Source organism: Papio anubis, chromosome 11 (assembly GCF_008728515.1).
Source record: "Papio anubis isolate 15944 chromosome 11, Panubis1.0, whole genome shotgun sequence".
Taxonomy (NCBI): domain Eukaryota; kingdom Metazoa; phylum Chordata; class Mammalia; order Primates; family Cercopithecidae; genus Papio; species Papio anubis.
Window position 1 is genome coordinate 89,418,792 of NC_044986.1, and position 17,188 is coordinate 89,435,979.

Below are 17,188 nucleotides of genomic sequence, written 5' to 3' on the forward strand. Positions count from 1 at the left end.
TTATAGGACTGAGGTAACCATTCCTTACTGGCTGTCAGCTGCAGGACAGGGGACACCTTTAGTTCCTAGAGGCTTTTATAAGGACTTTGCATGTGTCCCTACATCTTCAAGCCAAGAAAGACCAGTTGAATCCTTCTCATGCTTAGAATTTCTCTGACTTCCCCTTCTGTTATATGTCTCTTATTTTCTCTTCTGCCACATCTTCCACTGGCTTCCTGCCTTCCCCTTCTGCTTTTGAAGGCTCATGTGATTACATTGGGTATGCCCGGATAATGCAGGATAATTTACTTATTTTGAAGTCAGCTGACCTTAATTCAATCTGCAAAGTCCCTTCGCAGCAGAACCTACACTAGTGTTTCCTTGAATTACATGTGGATAGGGAATTGGGGGTTTCTTGAGTTTTGCCTACCCCAAGAAGATACTCTGGGTGCCTCTCATTTATATAGAGTGTTATTTGTTTCTAATATTTTTCAATTCCTCCTCTTAGGTCCTTAATCACTGAAAATACTTATCTTATCATCTTTGTTTGCCTTTCTATTTTGTAAGATGTTTGGAGAGTAGTCTAAATGTTTGTATCCATTAATTTGTCATCATAGGGATTGGTTCCTTTCATGTTTTCTTATTTTCTATTGTAAATTTATGTTTCAGTCTGGGTTGAGGTTTTGTGTTTACTCCACCACCTGATTCTTCATGTCAATTTAAAGTTTGGGGTTTATTAAACCAGGTACATAGTGTAAATTCAAACCCAAAATCTATTTATAGCCTGTTTGGCTCTACATTTTTATAGCACACTTTTTACCTCCTCTCCAGAGCATAGAGCAAATTGGGCAAGCTTTATTATTGTCTCCCAATGCTGTGATTTGGGGTTTTGTGATTTCTGTGCATGTGTGTGTTTTTTTGTTTGTTTGTTTCTATCATTAAATGTTCTACCCTATCGCTGAAAGGGCACTCCTTTGAAATTCTCAGCCATATGAACAGGGTCTCATCAGTTTCTGCCTTCCATTCATTAGAAGCCTGATGTCTTTTTATTTGGAACATTAAAACCAAAGCTCATACATGATTGAGACAGGATAACTTCTCTAAGGCAACCTGTTTGAGCTTTAAGTTTTAAGGTTTCCATTTTATTTCTGACCCCTAAAGATTTTTCTTAGTTTATTGTGGACTCAGGTATTCATTTTAAGTAATTTTAATTAGGATAGATTTTAGATTGTCTAGTTTGCCTTCTTACTGGAAACAGAAATTCTTCCAGTGATTTATTTTACAAACCAATCTTTAGTGACCTCTACAACTACAACTCCACTCAGGTCAGGAATGACTTTCACGTTGCCAAGTCAGTGAATATTTTGTCTTCATCTTAGGCAACATTTCATCAAAAATGTTTTCATTGAGACATTCCTGTCAGAAACATTTTTTACTTTAATATTTTAATATATTTGTTTTTGTAACAGTGTGCTTAGCTTGACTTTCTCATTCTTCTTTTATTTCACTTTTATTTTTTCAGGACTACATGTGCAGGTCTGTTATATAGGTAAACTAGTGTCATGGTGGTTTGTTGTACAGATTATTTTATCACTCTTGTATTAAGCCTATTATTATCTTGTATTAACTCATTCATTTTTTTTTCTGATCCTCCCTCTCATCCCACCCTCCACCCTCTGACAGGTTCAAGTGTTTGTTGTTCCCCTCTATGGGTCTATGTGTTAACATTTAGCTCCCACTTATATGTGACAACATTTGGTATTTGGCTTTCTGTTTCTGCACTGGTTTGTTAAGTATAACAGTCTCCATTTCCATCCCTGTTTCTGCAAAGGACATAATTTCATTCTTCTTTATGGCTGCAAAGTATTCCATCATCTTACTATTCTGGCAATTTTTAGTTTTCCCATAGCTTTGTTGTATCCTAAATTGCATAAACATTCTTTGGGCATTTGCCTTTCTCACTCCATAATTTTTACCAGATTTTAGTACTTAAAATATTTTGTCTCCAATATGACAATAGCTACTGAAGTGATCTCCCTGATAGTACTCCTCTGTTGTCTTTCAAGGCATTGTCCACACTACAGTTAAAGTGACTTTTTTTTTTTTGAGGTACAGTTTCACTCCATTTCTTTCTTTTTCTTTTCTTTTCTTTCTTACTTTCTTTTTTTTTTTTTTCTTTTTTTTTTTTTTTGGAGATGCAGTTTTGCTCTTTTTGCCCAGGCTGGAGTGCAATGGCATGTTCTTGGCTCACCACAATGTCTGCCTCCTGGGCTCAAGCGATTCTCCTGCCTCAGCCTCCCGAGTAGCTGGGATTACAGGCATGGACCACCATGCCTGGCTAATTTTGTATTTTTAGTAGAGACAAGGTTTCTCCATGTTGGTCAGGCTGGTCTCAAACTCCCAACCTCAGGTGATCCACCTGCCTTGGCCTCCCAAAGTGCTGGGATTACAGGTGTGAGCCACTGCCCCCAGCAAGGTGGAGTTTCACTCTTATAGCCCAGGCTGGAGTGTGATGGCACAATCTCAGCTCATTGCAACCTCTGCCTCCTGAATTCAAGTGATTTTCCTGCCTCAGCCTCCTGAGTAGCTGGGATTATAGGTGTCCACCAATATGCCCAGCTAATTTTTGTATTTTCAGTAGAGATGGGTTTTCACCATGTTGGTCAGTCTGGTCTTGAATTCCTGACCTCAGGTGATCCACCCACCACAGCCTCCCAAAGTGCTGGAATTACAGGCATGAACCACCGTGCCTGGCCCAAAGTGATCTTATTGATACAGGAGCTATGTGGAAAAAAATTACTTAGGCAGATAATGAGGGATAAAGAGTCTTTGACAGAGCTTCCCTTCTAACAAAAAGCAGCCCAGAAAATTATTTCTTTTTTCTAACAAAGAGCAGCCTGAAAAATCAAACTTCAGACATAGATAAACAAGCTGGAAGCTTACATGGGGGAATGCTGGCCACGTATATTCAACATGGAGTCTCCATCTTCCCTTTTTGTTACCGTGTTTACAGGAACAAAGAAATGGGCAACATGGCACAGCTCAGGCAGATAACCTGCCTGCATAATAAAAGCTTAAAATGGGACTACCAGAGTTTCACCTTCTATGTAAATGGCACACCTGGTCTAACCACTTTTTCATGTCCTATGCAAATCAGACAATGCCTGCTCACCAGCTGGTCTTTAAAACCCTCTGTATTTTGCCTTGGACAGGCAACCCATTTTTCCAGAACAACTCTCTGCAGCAGAGAGCTATTTTCTTTCTTTTGCCTATTAAACTTCCACTCTCAACCTCACTCTTTGTGTATCTGCATCCTAGTTTTCCATGGCCATAAGACAAGGAACATGGGTGTTACTCATGGGTGTTACTCTAGAAGAGGCTGTTTCATTGTGGGGGCTCATCCAGGATCCAAGGTAGATTCATCAGAAGAGTAAGTATAGGAGTGGATCCCAACTCTCTACTTTTTTTGAGGCCTTCTGTCCTCAATTTTAAATTGTATAGTAAAACTTAAAACTGTGTGTCTGATGGCCTGTTAAGAGATGGCCAGTCATGCTTACCTGCATTCTCAAGATGCAGGTGACAGGCTTGCTGGGGAATACTGAGTGAATCCCCCAGCGCCCTCCGAGTGCTAGGAATGTTGGCTCTGTTTTGAACTGGTTGACTTTCACAAAGAGCCTAGCCATCATGTAGGATTGGAAGAGATCCAGAGGCATTTGGCTATTCCTGGACAAGGCTACATCCCAGTGTTACCCAAATGCTTCTTGACTCTTACTCTTCCAGCATTTCACTGCTCATTAGCAACAGAATCACCAAGTTTTTATCATCAAATTTTTTTTCTTTCTTCTCCATAACCACTATGTCTCCTGTCCCCTCTCTATATGCAATGCTGCGGGAATGTTTACAATTAAAGGAAATAATCCTGTTAGGCAAGATCAGCAAATGCCATAGTAACCAGGAGTATAGCTTAAGGGATTGCCATTTTTGTGATTTTTCTAGGAACAGGGGGTCTCCCCTCCCCCACCCAGTGTAGTCTTTTTCTCTATCCTTTGTCTGGAAAGCACATGGTATTTCAAGACCTACAGTGCCACCAAGTGGAAATAGGAATCCTCTCCAAGAGGTTCCTCATCAGGCCTTTGCTGGAACATTGTATTTTCCCAATTCTATTCCCTTTTTGCATCCCTCAACTATAAACCAAGCTTTATGCCGCATCTATGAATGGGAAAACTCAACAACAAGGAGGAAGATGTTTCCCAAAACCAAATTTTGTGTCAATAATTTCCCTTCAGCAGAAAAACTGCCGTTCAGGCCCTACATTTTGTTAAGGCATCTATTCTACCTCCAGTTAGAATGATACTTAAATAATAAGGGGATTTTATGTAGTATGGATATTAACCAGAACCACTGCCTAAGAATACATACTTTAATCTGGGGAATAAAAACAGAATATAGGGCGCAACCCAGTACTCTCTGTCCATTAAGGGGCCTTGCTCACATAAAACTGTTACATAGTCTGTCCTGAGAGCCATCTGTTGGGAAGCCACGTGGATCACAGAAGTCTAGAAAGTCAAAGAGAAATCACCAACAGAGGACTAAAGTTGCATTGGTAAATGGGACTAATCCCATTGCTTAGCTCCTCTGGATCCATACCTGAGGGTGATGTCTGCATCCACGTTTAATGGATGCTGGGGCTCAGGGAACCAAGGAAGGAAACAGTGGGAAGGATACCACCATTGTCACCCCCTTCACCCTGGATCATTCCAAAAGAAAGGAAGGAGACTAAATGGATACGTTTTTCTCACTTCTCTTTTTAGATGGGTAACAGACCATCTTTGGCCTGTACTCCTCTGGAGTGCATTCTGAAGCACTAGGACTTCTATGACCCAAAGACTTTAAAGAAAAAGTGGTTCATTTTCTTTTACACAAGGGTGTGGCCTTCTTGCCATCTTGAACTAACCTGGCATTGGAGGGAAGCCTTGATTTTAATACTATCAAAAATTAGATTTTCTCTGTAGATTAGAGAGCAAATGGTTCAAGGTTTTCTATATAGAGGTTTTCTTTGCCCTATGAGACAACCTAGACAGACCTTTGCAAGCATTGCACAATTGACCCATCTCTTTTAGCAGTCATATCAGGCAGGTCCAAAAGGAATAATTCTCCAAAACTAGAAAGGCAACTTCTAGGAGAACCATCTGAGGGAGCAATCTAGTGTCCCAGCCCTTCCTGCCACCCTTATTCAGGGCATCTTCTAACCACACCATAGGCTCCTCCACTTCCACCATCTCCAAAACTCCATACTCCTCCAGCTTTGCTCTTACTCATATAGGAAATGTCTAATGAAGGTGATGCCACTAGGGTTCAAGTTCCCTTCTCATTTCAGGACCTTAGGCAAATAAAGGGAGACTTAGACCGATTTTCTGATTACCCTGATAGGTATATAGAAGCATTCCAAAATTTTTCTCACATGTTCGACCTATCATAGAGGGATGTTATGCTGCTCCTAAGCCAAGCTCAACTGCTGCTGAAAAACAGGCAACTCTACAGGCACCAGAGAAATTCAAAGATGAGCAATATGTCTCCTATAGTAGGCCAAAAAGCAAAAGAGAAAATAGGTAAGGACAAATAAAAGGGGAAACACCATTCCCAATAGAAAGAGAGGAAATATCTCTTGACAATCCTGATTAGAATCCCAATGACTCCACAGATGAATGGAAAAGAAAACACTTTTTAATGTGCATATTGGAGGGGCTATGAAGAATTAGTGCCAAACATCTTAGTTACTTTAAAATCTCCATAATAGACAAAAATCCAGATGACAATCCCACAACCTTTATGGCAAGGCTGAGAGAGGCACTAATAAAACACAACTCCATATCACCTGAATCAGTCTAGGGGCAGCTAATTTTAAAAGATAAGTTTATTACACAGATTACACAGGAAGCTCCTGATATTAGAAGGAAACTGCAGAAGCAGGTTATAGGACCAGATACTACCTTGGAAAACCTCTTGAGGGTGGCCACCTTGGTATTTTATGATAGGAACCAAGAGGAAGCCCACGAGAAAGAGAGGAAACCCAGAGAAGGACAGAGGCTGTAGTAGCTGCTTTACAGTCTTGCAAGACCCAGGATCCCTGAGGTGCATCTGCTAGTTGCTACCAATGTGGCAAGTCAGGGCACTTTAAGAAGAATTGCCCACACAGCAAGAAGAAACCATCTTGACACTGTCCAGCACATGGCAGTGACCACTGGAAATAAAACTGCCTCCAGAGATGGAGGTCACCATGTCCAAAACTGGTTTCACCAATGGTCCAGCAGGACTGATGAGTCCCTGGGATCAGACCCCCAGCTCCAGTGGTTCAAACTGCCATTATTGCTCAGAAGCCCTGGTGATTCTGGAAATTGAAGGAAAGAGGGTGGACTTCCTTCTGAACGCTGCAGACAGTCGTTTACTTCTCTCTAATCCAGGTCTCCTCTCTTCCTGTAGCATGACTGTGACAAGCATCTCAGGAAAGAGTCTAACCAGATACTTTTCTCAACCCCTTAGCTGTAGTTTGGGGAACCTATTGTTTATACATGCCTCTTAATCATGCCTAAAAGCCCCACTTCTTTATTAGGTAGAGATATTTTAGCTCACATGGGGGTAGCGTTCTTATAACCCCAGGACAAACTCTTTGTTTCCCCCTGGTGGAAGCTAATATTAATCCAGAAGTGTGGGCAACTCATCAAAGAATAGGTCAAGTTATAGCCACTAAGCCAGTCCAGATCCACCTTATGGATCCCAGGTTTTTTTCCATAAAGCCGGATTCTAGGAAAGGGCTAGAAGCCATTATTAATAATCCGAAAATGCAGGGCCTCCTCAAGCCCTGTAAAAGCCCTACAACACAACTGTCCCAAGGAACACACCTTCTTTGGGTCACTCTTCTTTCCATGGCTTTACTGTGGGTAAGAAATATCCCTTCAAAGTTAGGTCTGAACCCTTTTGAAATGCTGCATGGATGATCTTTTCTTACAAATGATTTTCTTTTAGGGCAAGAGACTTCTTAGTTGATTTAGCATATAACCCCCTAGCTCACTTTCAACAAGAGTTAACACACCTTCATAATAAACCCACCTGCATAATAAAAGATTAGGGTGGGAGCTACCAAAGATTTGTGTTCTATGCAAATGGCACACCTAATCTAACCAGTTTTTTACACCCTGTGTAAGTCAGACACCACTCCCTTACCAGCTTATCTATGAAAACCCTTGCATTTCACCACAGACCAGCAGTCAGTTTCTCCAGTCTCCTGTCTGCAGCAGAGAGCTATTCTCTTTCTTTTGCCTATTAAACTTCTGCTCTCAACCTCACTCTTTGTGTGTCCATGACTTTGTTTACCATAGCTGTGAGACAGTGAACCTCAAGTGTTAGTCCAGATATTGAAGCTGTTTTATTAGGAAAACATACTTCTGATTATGCAGTCTCCTGCTTAAAATTTTTAAATGGCTTTCCATTAGAATGAAATTCAAAAGTCCTTTATGCCCTGAAAACCTACACCAGTTGACTCCTAGCTTCATTTGTGAGCATCTCATTTCTTTTCTTACTATACAATAATGACTGTATCAGCTAGGGTTGACTGTTACATAAGCCACAGAAGTGAATTCTGTGCAATTTAACCAAAAAGAGGAATCTATTGCCTTTTTATGCTTGTTGCAGAGAATTAAAGGCAAAGCCTATTTCATAATTCTGGAATGACAGAAATAAGCTTGGTTTTAAGAGTTAGATGAACAAGAATTAACCAATAGGCTTCATTCTACTACCATTGGACTAACATAGGTCTGATCATTTTCTGCTCTTTTGAGTACACGTTTAAGGTTTAAACACCTAAGAGAAACTATTATTGTCTTGGCATGGGTAACATGTTCACTCATGAGCCAAGAGGGTATGAAGTATGGAAGGTTCAACTCACCAATAGAAAAGAGAATGCGATTTGGGAAAGAAATGAAAGGAATTCTGAATAAGTTAAAACAACAGAAATTATTTCTAAGGATTTCTTATTAGTTGATGTGTCCCTTTTGCAGAGACACCTGCCCTAAACTGTTAATCTCAGTGGTTACCTTTTAAAATTATATTAAAGCACACTTTACTTTTATGATAACATTAATATGTGTATGATTTTATAATCTCTATTCCCTTCACTTTAAGTTTCATAAAGGCAAGGATTATATCTATTTAGTTTTTTTTGCAGTACTATTGCATCTATTATTTTAGGCATAAAAGGCACATATGATTTACAGATTACTGTAGAAGAAAATTATGCAAAATTCTACTGATGTAGTCAATTAAATGATGTTAAAATATTTAAAAGAATTTTATAATGAAATAGAAAATGTGTATGTTAAAAATAAAAAGAATTGAAAATTCTGTATTTGGTATATAGGCAATTATATAGAAGAAAACAAAACCACGAACTATATACTAAAAAGCTTGAAAAATACTTGATCACTTTTTCATTTATGAAGCTTAGTTTTGACAGACACAGAATTCTTGACTGGCATTTATATGGTTTCAGGCTAAAAGCAGGAGGGCCCCAATGCCTCTGGTTTGTAAGGTTTTTGCTGAGAAATCTGCTATTAGTCTGACAGATTTTTTTATAGGTTACCTGATACTGATACTCTGTCTCACAGAATATCTTTCTCACAGAAAACTCTTTCCTTCACATTGACTTTTTTCAGACAAACAAGTGCTGAGGGAATTTGCCACTACCAAACCAGCACTACAAGAAATGCTAAAGGGAGTTCTAAATTTTAAAACAAAAGCTTTATATACACCAAAATAGAACTTCCTTAAAGCATAAGCCTCACAGGGCCTGAAAAACAATAACACAATGAAAAACAAAACAAAACAAAACAAAGTGTCTAGGTAACTACTAACAGGATTAACTGAACAGTACCACACATCTTAACATTAACATTGAATGTAAATGGCCCAAATGCTCCACGTAAAAAAAATATAGAATGACAGAATGGATAAAACTCCACTAACCACTTATCTGCTGTTTTCAGGAGAGTCACCTAACACATAAGGACTTAGGAAACTTAAGGTAAAAAGGTGGAAAAAATATTTCACAAAAATGAAAACTAAAAGTAAGCAGGAATAGCTATTCTTATATCAAACAAAACAAACCTTAAAGCTACACAAGTTTATTGCTTTAAGGTCTGTATCCTTTTCTATATTTAAAAAAAAAAAAAGACAGGGCCAGGCGCAGTGGCTCATGCCTGTAATCCCAGGACTTTGGGAGGGTGAGGTGGGCAGATCACGCGGTCAGGAGGTTGAGACCATCCTAGCTAACATGGTGAAACCCCGTCTCTGCTAAAAAAAATACAAAAAAATTAGCCATGTTTGGTGGTGGGTGCCTATAGTCCCAGCTACTCGGGAGGCTGAGGCAGGACAATGGTGAAACCCAGGAGGCAGAGCTTGCAGTGAGTCGAGGTCACACCACCACACTCCAGCCTGGGCCACAGAGTGAGACTCCATCTCAAAAAAAAGAAAAAAAAGACAGATACTAGGATACTAACTAAGCATATGAAATACATAAAAAGACAGGATTGTTTTTAAAATGGATTGCAAAACATAGTAATGATTTATGGATATTAGATTTTTCCAAATTACCTTCATAATCAAAAAGTAAATTTTAGAAGCAGTTGACATTGATGGAGTAGTTAATTTCCTGTAGCTATAATTTTATTTTAAACTTGGGGGAAGGACACTAACTCGCTGATTCTTACTGTTAACTTACAGACTAGAATGAATTGAGAACACACCTGGATAAACTATAAAGGACCCAAAGTTGAACGAGAAATATGTTTAGTGTGAAGGCTGGTTATAATGATATCCCATAGCTTATTTGTTGCTTTTTAATATTTTTTCCTTTATTTTTGATAAAACAAGCTATAATTCAATGTGGTAAAATATCCAGGCCATAATATAATTTAAAAATTGGCCATCTTGAGAAGTTGATTTTATTTGACCTACTTTGTATTCTAATTTAGAAAATATGCATATGTAATAAATATCCAAGTTGTGTGCTATTTGTTTAGTTCCCAAACATTTTCCTTTCTATTTTTATCTACAAAGATTACAAGTGTGTTTCAATATATATTTAATGAGGAAGCTTACTTCTGCATTATTGAACCAAAACTGTTTACGTGAAGGTGAATAAAGATGTAGATATGGTTGCTCAACTAAGGTGCAGTTTCCACCCAAGAAAGCAAAGTTTTGGGAAACATTTGTTTTTAAACCAATGTTGTTGTGGCCTAATTATATTGCAACAATATTGCTTTATAAAAAATTAGAGACTGCTATGTGAATATGATAAACTATAGTATCTTGTAATTTGTCAGAACAGTATATTTAAATTTTAAAATACATTATTATGTTTTAAGTGACTGAAGTATGCAAATAACCTTTATGTCTTTTTGTAAATTAAAAGTTCTGTAGAAATATTACCTCAAAAAAATAAAAGCAATTAGTGAAAGGTAGTTAATGATAATGACTGTAAAATTTTTTATGATTTTATTTTTTGTGTATAAATTATATTATGCCCTTCTTTTTGAGAAAAGTCCTTTTCCAGAGAGATATGAACAATTATTTTTAGCTTAGTAGACAAAATAGGGGCAAATGGAAATTTCATGCAAGGTTTTAAGAAAGGTTTTTAAATAAAATGCACTTATATATATATACCACATATTTCATAATTCTAACCTTTTTTCCTGTTCGAGTCTTGGTTTTCTTCTTAAGAAAACTGAATTGGAATTTTGATAGGAATATCTCTTAATGGAAGACATGAGGCAGTTTTGAAGTTCTAACATTTTCTTTATGTAGAACCCAAATGGGAAGTCTTTGTTATTATAGTAGAGTACAGTCAGCATTTTTGGTACCAGGGTATTTGTCAACCCATTATAGCTCATTTTACAATTGATACTACAATTGGTTGGTATTTAACAGACTTCTTCATCTGAATAGGTAAACATAATAAGAGTTTCAGGCCATTTGTTCTATTAGGGGCATTCTAATTATTTTTACCCTAGCTCTAAACAGTACAGCTACTATGGGTTTTTGGAATCCCCATGGGTTTTTGGAAACCCTGTGGATTTCACTGCCTCATTCAGAAGCTCTGTTTTTGTGGGGGATGCAGGAGGTTAGGTGTCAAAGCTTTATCCAGTTCTTCTCACAAGTGGTCCTTTGGCTAGATACAAAAGACCATTCACATGGACGAAGTGCTAGGGTTTGCCCTCCTTGGAATAAATCAGAAGGTGATCGGTGGATAAGATGACTTGATTTGTACTCAGCCGAGAACCTGGGGTCGAATGTGGACTACGGAAGGCCTAAAAGGAAGAGCAATGATTGATGATCTGTTTTCTTTTATGGTGACCTCTTCTTAAACATTGAAAAGCAATAGCCTTGAGCAAGACAGATTCTCAGTTGTCACACACACAACCTAACGATGCTCATACTAAATGTTCTTTATGTCAATGTAATGTCCCTTGCAGCTGGCTGAAGAGCTTCAGAACAATCCATTAAACAGTGAGATCAGAGAGCTGTTGAAACTACCGTCAAAACCCAGTGTGAAGGTGAGGACATATTGCACTGGTAATAAATACCTTCAAACAGGGCCACTTTCTGAGCCTTCAGATGAATTTTGTTTCAAGCATCAATTCTCAAGTAAATGTGTTTCACATAGGCACAGTATTTTAATAGCCTAAATCCTATTAATAAGAAAGAGGTGAGCTTTTGATTATAATGTGATGAGAAACTATAAAGTACTCTAATTGGGAAGCTCAGAATTGAAGTTCTGACAAATATAATGTAGCTTCAAGGTCATTTTCATTTTAAATAAAGAGTACACTATACAGAACCTACTAGTAATTTTGTTTAGGTCCATTTTACTTGGGTAGTTAATGGGATTCCAATATGTTTGACAAATATGCCTATTTTTCTGTAGGATCATTTCAACATTCCTCTTTATTTCCCCTTTCACCTCCCCATTTCCTGTCCCTTTACTAATTTATGTTTCAAAATATCATTCCATTTTACAGAGAAGAGCATTTTTCCAGTGTAAAATACCCATAAAATATTGGCAGACAGATTTCAGTTCTCCCTTTCCCATTGCCTCCTGAGTTAATCACTTATTTTTCATCCAAATGTGATCAGTTTACAGCAGGCTTTTAAGAATTTTCCTGCAGTTATTCTGAGGTCATTACTGCACTAAATCCTGCACTGTATATATTTTGGACTTCACACTGTCACAATTATGTGTCAGATATTGTTCTGTGAGTCAGAATTGCATATGAAGTACATAATTACATAATTAAAATGATCATTTAGCTTGAGATGATTACTAGTGATCATATGTAGAGTGTTGAATGAAAATTTCTGCCTAGATACAAAAACTAGTTTCTACGTTTTTTGAGAAATAGCTTTTGGAATTGTGCTGTAGTTGGTCTTACATTTATTTTTATAAAAAGAGAGATGGTATTAAAAAATGACATTAAAAACATGCATGGACTGTAAAACCTAATCCCTATAAGTAAATATAAGTACATGAATATATTGCTATAAAGGCTAAACAGGCTATGATTAATGATGTGAGGGTAATTGATTTGTAGTGGTTCAGGAAGTCATTAAATTTTTGTTCTAAAAGAAAAAGGATCAGATTATAGCAGAAAAGTTCCTTGATGTTAAAAGCAAAGTGTGTAAAAACATTAAGAGAAGGAGATTTTTAGCCAGAGAATGTTCTGAAGATTTCTTCACCTGGTCTTAGTCTGCACCTGAGAAGTTAGTATCACCCAGGGGAGGGAGAGGTGAGCTATGAGTAGTTTCTTAAACTCCTTTTTGAGATTATTGTTTTGGTTTAAGGGTCTTAGAAATGAAAACAGCATGTTTCACACACACACACAAAAATCCCTGATTATAGTATTTGGTTCAAGAGTGTTTCAAATGGAATAGCTAATTATGTAATATTATACTGGATGAGAACTGGTATTTGGCTCAAGAAAGAGGTATGACTTTAGACAGTATTAAGAAGGGCCATTTGATAAAACATTATAATTAGATAAATTTTATTAGGCGGAAAATATTTTAGGTAGATAATTTGGTTATTTTTCATATTTATCTAGCAGTGTGACTAAAGAACGGTGTAAAGTTGTCATGAAAGACATATATTCATATATGTAGGAAATATGTGTAGAAAATAGATAATATTCCAGGATACATGATGCTTCATTTGGCAATGTCAGTTTGTAGTTAGTCTTGGGAAGAAAATATCCTTTTTCCCTTTTTGATCTAACATTTAACATTGTTTTTCTTGAAGTCATTCATATTATCTACCATCAATTTGACCTCATTTCCATATTACTTCAAGAAGTTAAACCCCCAAATAAAGACTATTTCAAGATATAATCAGTTAATCTATTTTGTCCTGGGAGTAAACTAAAATCTTTGTTTGTTTTCCTTTTAAACAGAAGCAAGGTATGTAGGTTGTTAGTTGTATTGACAGTCAAAATATGAAAAATCCAACTCTAGTGTGTTAATTTGAATATTATCTTTCATTTCTAGTGAGTTAGGGAAGTTATTTACTTTGTAAAGATTTGCTATTTCATTTTAAATACTTAATTCATTGTACTAAAAGTAAAGTTGAAGTGTATCTTCAAAGTAATAGAACTTTTAAAAAACACAGATGCACTCATTTGCACGCACACACACACACACACACAACCAAATATGCACCCATTCTGGTAGATAATACACATATTTCAAACATCTGGCAATTCTTCCTGAAAAAATTTATAACTTTCTTCTGCAATTCCTAAATGTCACCAGGGACAGATACTCATTCATTCATTTATTCTTTTATTTTTTTACAGAGTCTTCCACTGTCTTTTGGCTGGAGTGCAATGGCGCGATCTCGGCTCACTGCAACCTCCACCTCCCAGGTTCAAGTGACTCTTCGCCTCAGCCTCCTGAGTAGCTGGGATTACAGGTGTGTGCCACCACACCCGGCTAATTTTTATGTATTTTTAGTAGAGACGGGGTTTCACCGTGTTAGCTAGGAACGCCTCAATCTCCTGACCTCGTGATCCGCTCCCCTCAGCCTCCCAAAGTGCTGGGATTACAGGCATAAGGCACCGCGCCCAGCCATTCATTTATTCTTAGATATTTTTCTATTAATGCCTATTGTGTGCCAGGCCCTATGGATGCAGATTATAGAAGATATATGTACACTAGTGAAGGTGATAGGAGAAATACTGGATTTAAAAGAGGGAGTGCATGGAAATGATATGAAATACATAGGAACCATGCTAAACCCAAACTTGGGCAGGGGGAGAATATTGAAGAAAACTTTACAGAGGAAGTGGCATATAAGTGAGACCTCAAGGTGGAGTATGAGGGAAACAGAAGGGGACAAAGAAGTGGGAGATGGGTCGGGAGTGGGATGTGAAAAAGAAATGATTTCAGTACAGGGAAGAGCATGTAAAGTCCCATAAAGGAAAAACTTTCAGTTTGAAGATGTAAAAATGCAAAACCAGCCTCAGAACAGGTGAATGGATGGCTTGCGAAGGAGGAAGGGGTAACAGTTTGGAGCTGGGGAGTCGAGACTTTTCAATAGGGTTTGTCAAGGACAGTCTGCTTCATGCCTGCAGCTCCAGCATTATTATAAATAAATAGCCTTTCTCCCATTTTCAATCGTTTACCTATTTGGCGGATAAATTATATGGCCACACCTGAAATAGTGAGCTTATTAAAAAGTGGAAAACCATTCAAAGGATTTGAAGCAGGAAGTGATATGTCACTCCATATGGAGTCTAAGACCAGCCTTTTGAGGCATTGGGAGGTGTAGAATGGGAGAAATGCAATACTGAATGGAGAAAGGCCAGTGAGAGCCTGTAGAAATAATTCAGATAGAATACTAGCACTTTGGTCGGCCAAGGTGGGCTGATCACCTGAGGTCAGGAGGTCGAGATCAGCCTGGCCAACATGGTGAAACTCTGTCTCTACTAAAAATACAAAAGTTACCTGGGCGTGGTGGCAGATGCCTGTAATTCCAGCTACTTGGGGGGGTGAGGCAGGAGAATCACTTAAACCTGGGAGAGGGAGGTTGTAGTGAGCTGAGATTGTGCTCTTCACTCCAGCCTGGGTGAAAGAGTAAAACTCCATCACACACACATACACACACACATACATGCACACACACACGCGCACACACACACACACAAAAGCATACAGCTGAAGTCCTAATGAAAGAGTGTGGGATGGGTGGAAGGAAGCATGGGGGATGGGCAGCTTGAGGTACAACTTCAATACCTGGTCTTGGAATAACTAATACTTTGGGATAAAAAAAGAACAATTGCCACTAGAGTGAACTCCAAAAATATTAAAAATTTAAGTGTAAAAAGTCAAACCGTAAGAATATTATTGGGCTGGGGGCTGTGACTCAGTCCTGTAATCCCAGAACTTTGGGAGGCCAAGGCGGGCGGATCACAAGGTCAGGAGATCGAGACCATCCTGGCTAACACACTTAAACCCAGTCTCTACTAAAAATATAAAAAATTAGCCAGATGTGGTGGCAGGAGCCTGTAGTCCCAGCTACTCGGGAGGCTGAGGCAGGAGAATGGTGTGAACCCGGGAGGCGGAGGTTGCAGTGAGTGAGATCACCCCACTGCACTCCAGCCTGGGTGACAGAGCGAGACTCCATCTCAAAAGAAAAAAAGTAAATTTTTTAATTGAAAAAATATATATTAGAAGAAAATTTGAAAGTTATGTGATCATGGGCCAGACACAGTGATTGACGCCTGTAATCCCAGCACTTTGGGAGGCCAAGGCGGGTGGATTACGAGGTCACCAGATGGAGACTATCCTGGCTAACACAGTGAAACCGCATCTCTACTAAAAATACAAAAACTTAGCTGGGCGTGGTGGCGGGTGCCTGTGGTCCCAGCTACTCGGGAGGTTGAGGGAGGAGAATGGCATGAACCCGGGAGGTGGAGCTTGCACTGAGCGGAGATTGTGCCACTGCACTCCAGCCTGGGCTACAGAGGGACACTCCATCTCAAAAAAAAAAAAAAAAAGAAAAGAAAAAGAAAAAGAAAAAGAAAAAGAAAAAGAAAAAGAAAAGAAAAGAAAAGAAAAGAAAGAAAGTTATGTGATCATGGAATAGAAAAACATTTGAAACACAAAGACAGGAATACACACATACAGACACACAAACATGCACCCATAAAGGAAAGAATATTTTAAAATCCATAAGTGAGGTTAGAAGGAATCATTTATTAATATACATGATTTATGATATTTGTCCTTAATGTCTTAATTTATTACGTTCACTTTATTTTACCTTTTACAAAGTGACTTGATAAAGACTTAAAATGAAATAGACATACTCTTTTTTGATAATACATAATTGCATTTTTCATTTAATTTATAAAGAAAGCGATAGCCCCTATCCTCCTTGCTTTATTAGTGAAGATGAATATCTTTTCCTAAAGTTATATGTTTTTATTTCTTCTGTGAATTGTGTGTTCATATACCTCTAGGGATAACTGCTCTTGGCTGGCTGCATTACCGTGCAACCATTTCTGTATGTATATGTGTATGTATGTGTGTGTGTGTGTGTGTGTATATATATAAATAAAATATGTGGGTTTTTCCTAGTATATTCTATGGGATCATAGAATGCACTACTTACTGTGATTCTTTTTTTTTCCTTTTAATATTTTTGGCATTTTGTAGCCTTCTCTTTGTGTCAACAAAATTATCTATTTAACTTTTTCTTATAGATGAACCTTTATTATTTCTGCTTTTCTGCTATTTAAATAAGACTATGATGCACATCTTTTGTTTATTAGACAATTTTATGGATTTTGTCAAAATATACTTTAATTAGGACAGTAAATTATTGGGGCATACATAATGTTTGTACATTTTAGAGTTTTGATCATTATTTCCAGCTTGTTGTTAAGACAGACCTTCTTGAGCAGCTGCTGTATAGTGCATGAGAAGGCCTGTTTCCCTATGCAGTTGCAATTTGCAAAAGCTATTTTTAATTAATATTCTTTTTCTTTTTTCTGAGACAGAGTCTTGCTCTGTCACCCAGGTTGGAGTGCAGTGGCACAATCTCAGCTCACTGTAACCTCCACCTTCTGGGCTCAAGCGATTCTCCTGCCTCAGCCTCCCAACT

General features: G+C 38.0%; 1 long non-coding RNA gene across 9 annotated transcripts in view; it reads left to right on the top strand.

Annotated features, from left to right (window-relative positions):
• The window catches only part of LOC110742282, an 84,582-nt gene that overhangs the window by 5,049 nt on the left and 62,345 nt on the right, over positions 1-17,188 (top strand). For all 9 annotated transcript variants that reach the window (XR_004177038.1, XR_004177035.1, XR_002519777.2 and 6 more), the window contains exon 4: positions 11,505-11,585. This is a non-coding gene — a long non-coding RNA (uncharacterized LOC110742282). The remainder of the gene's footprint in view (positions 1-11,504; positions 11,586-17,188) is intronic.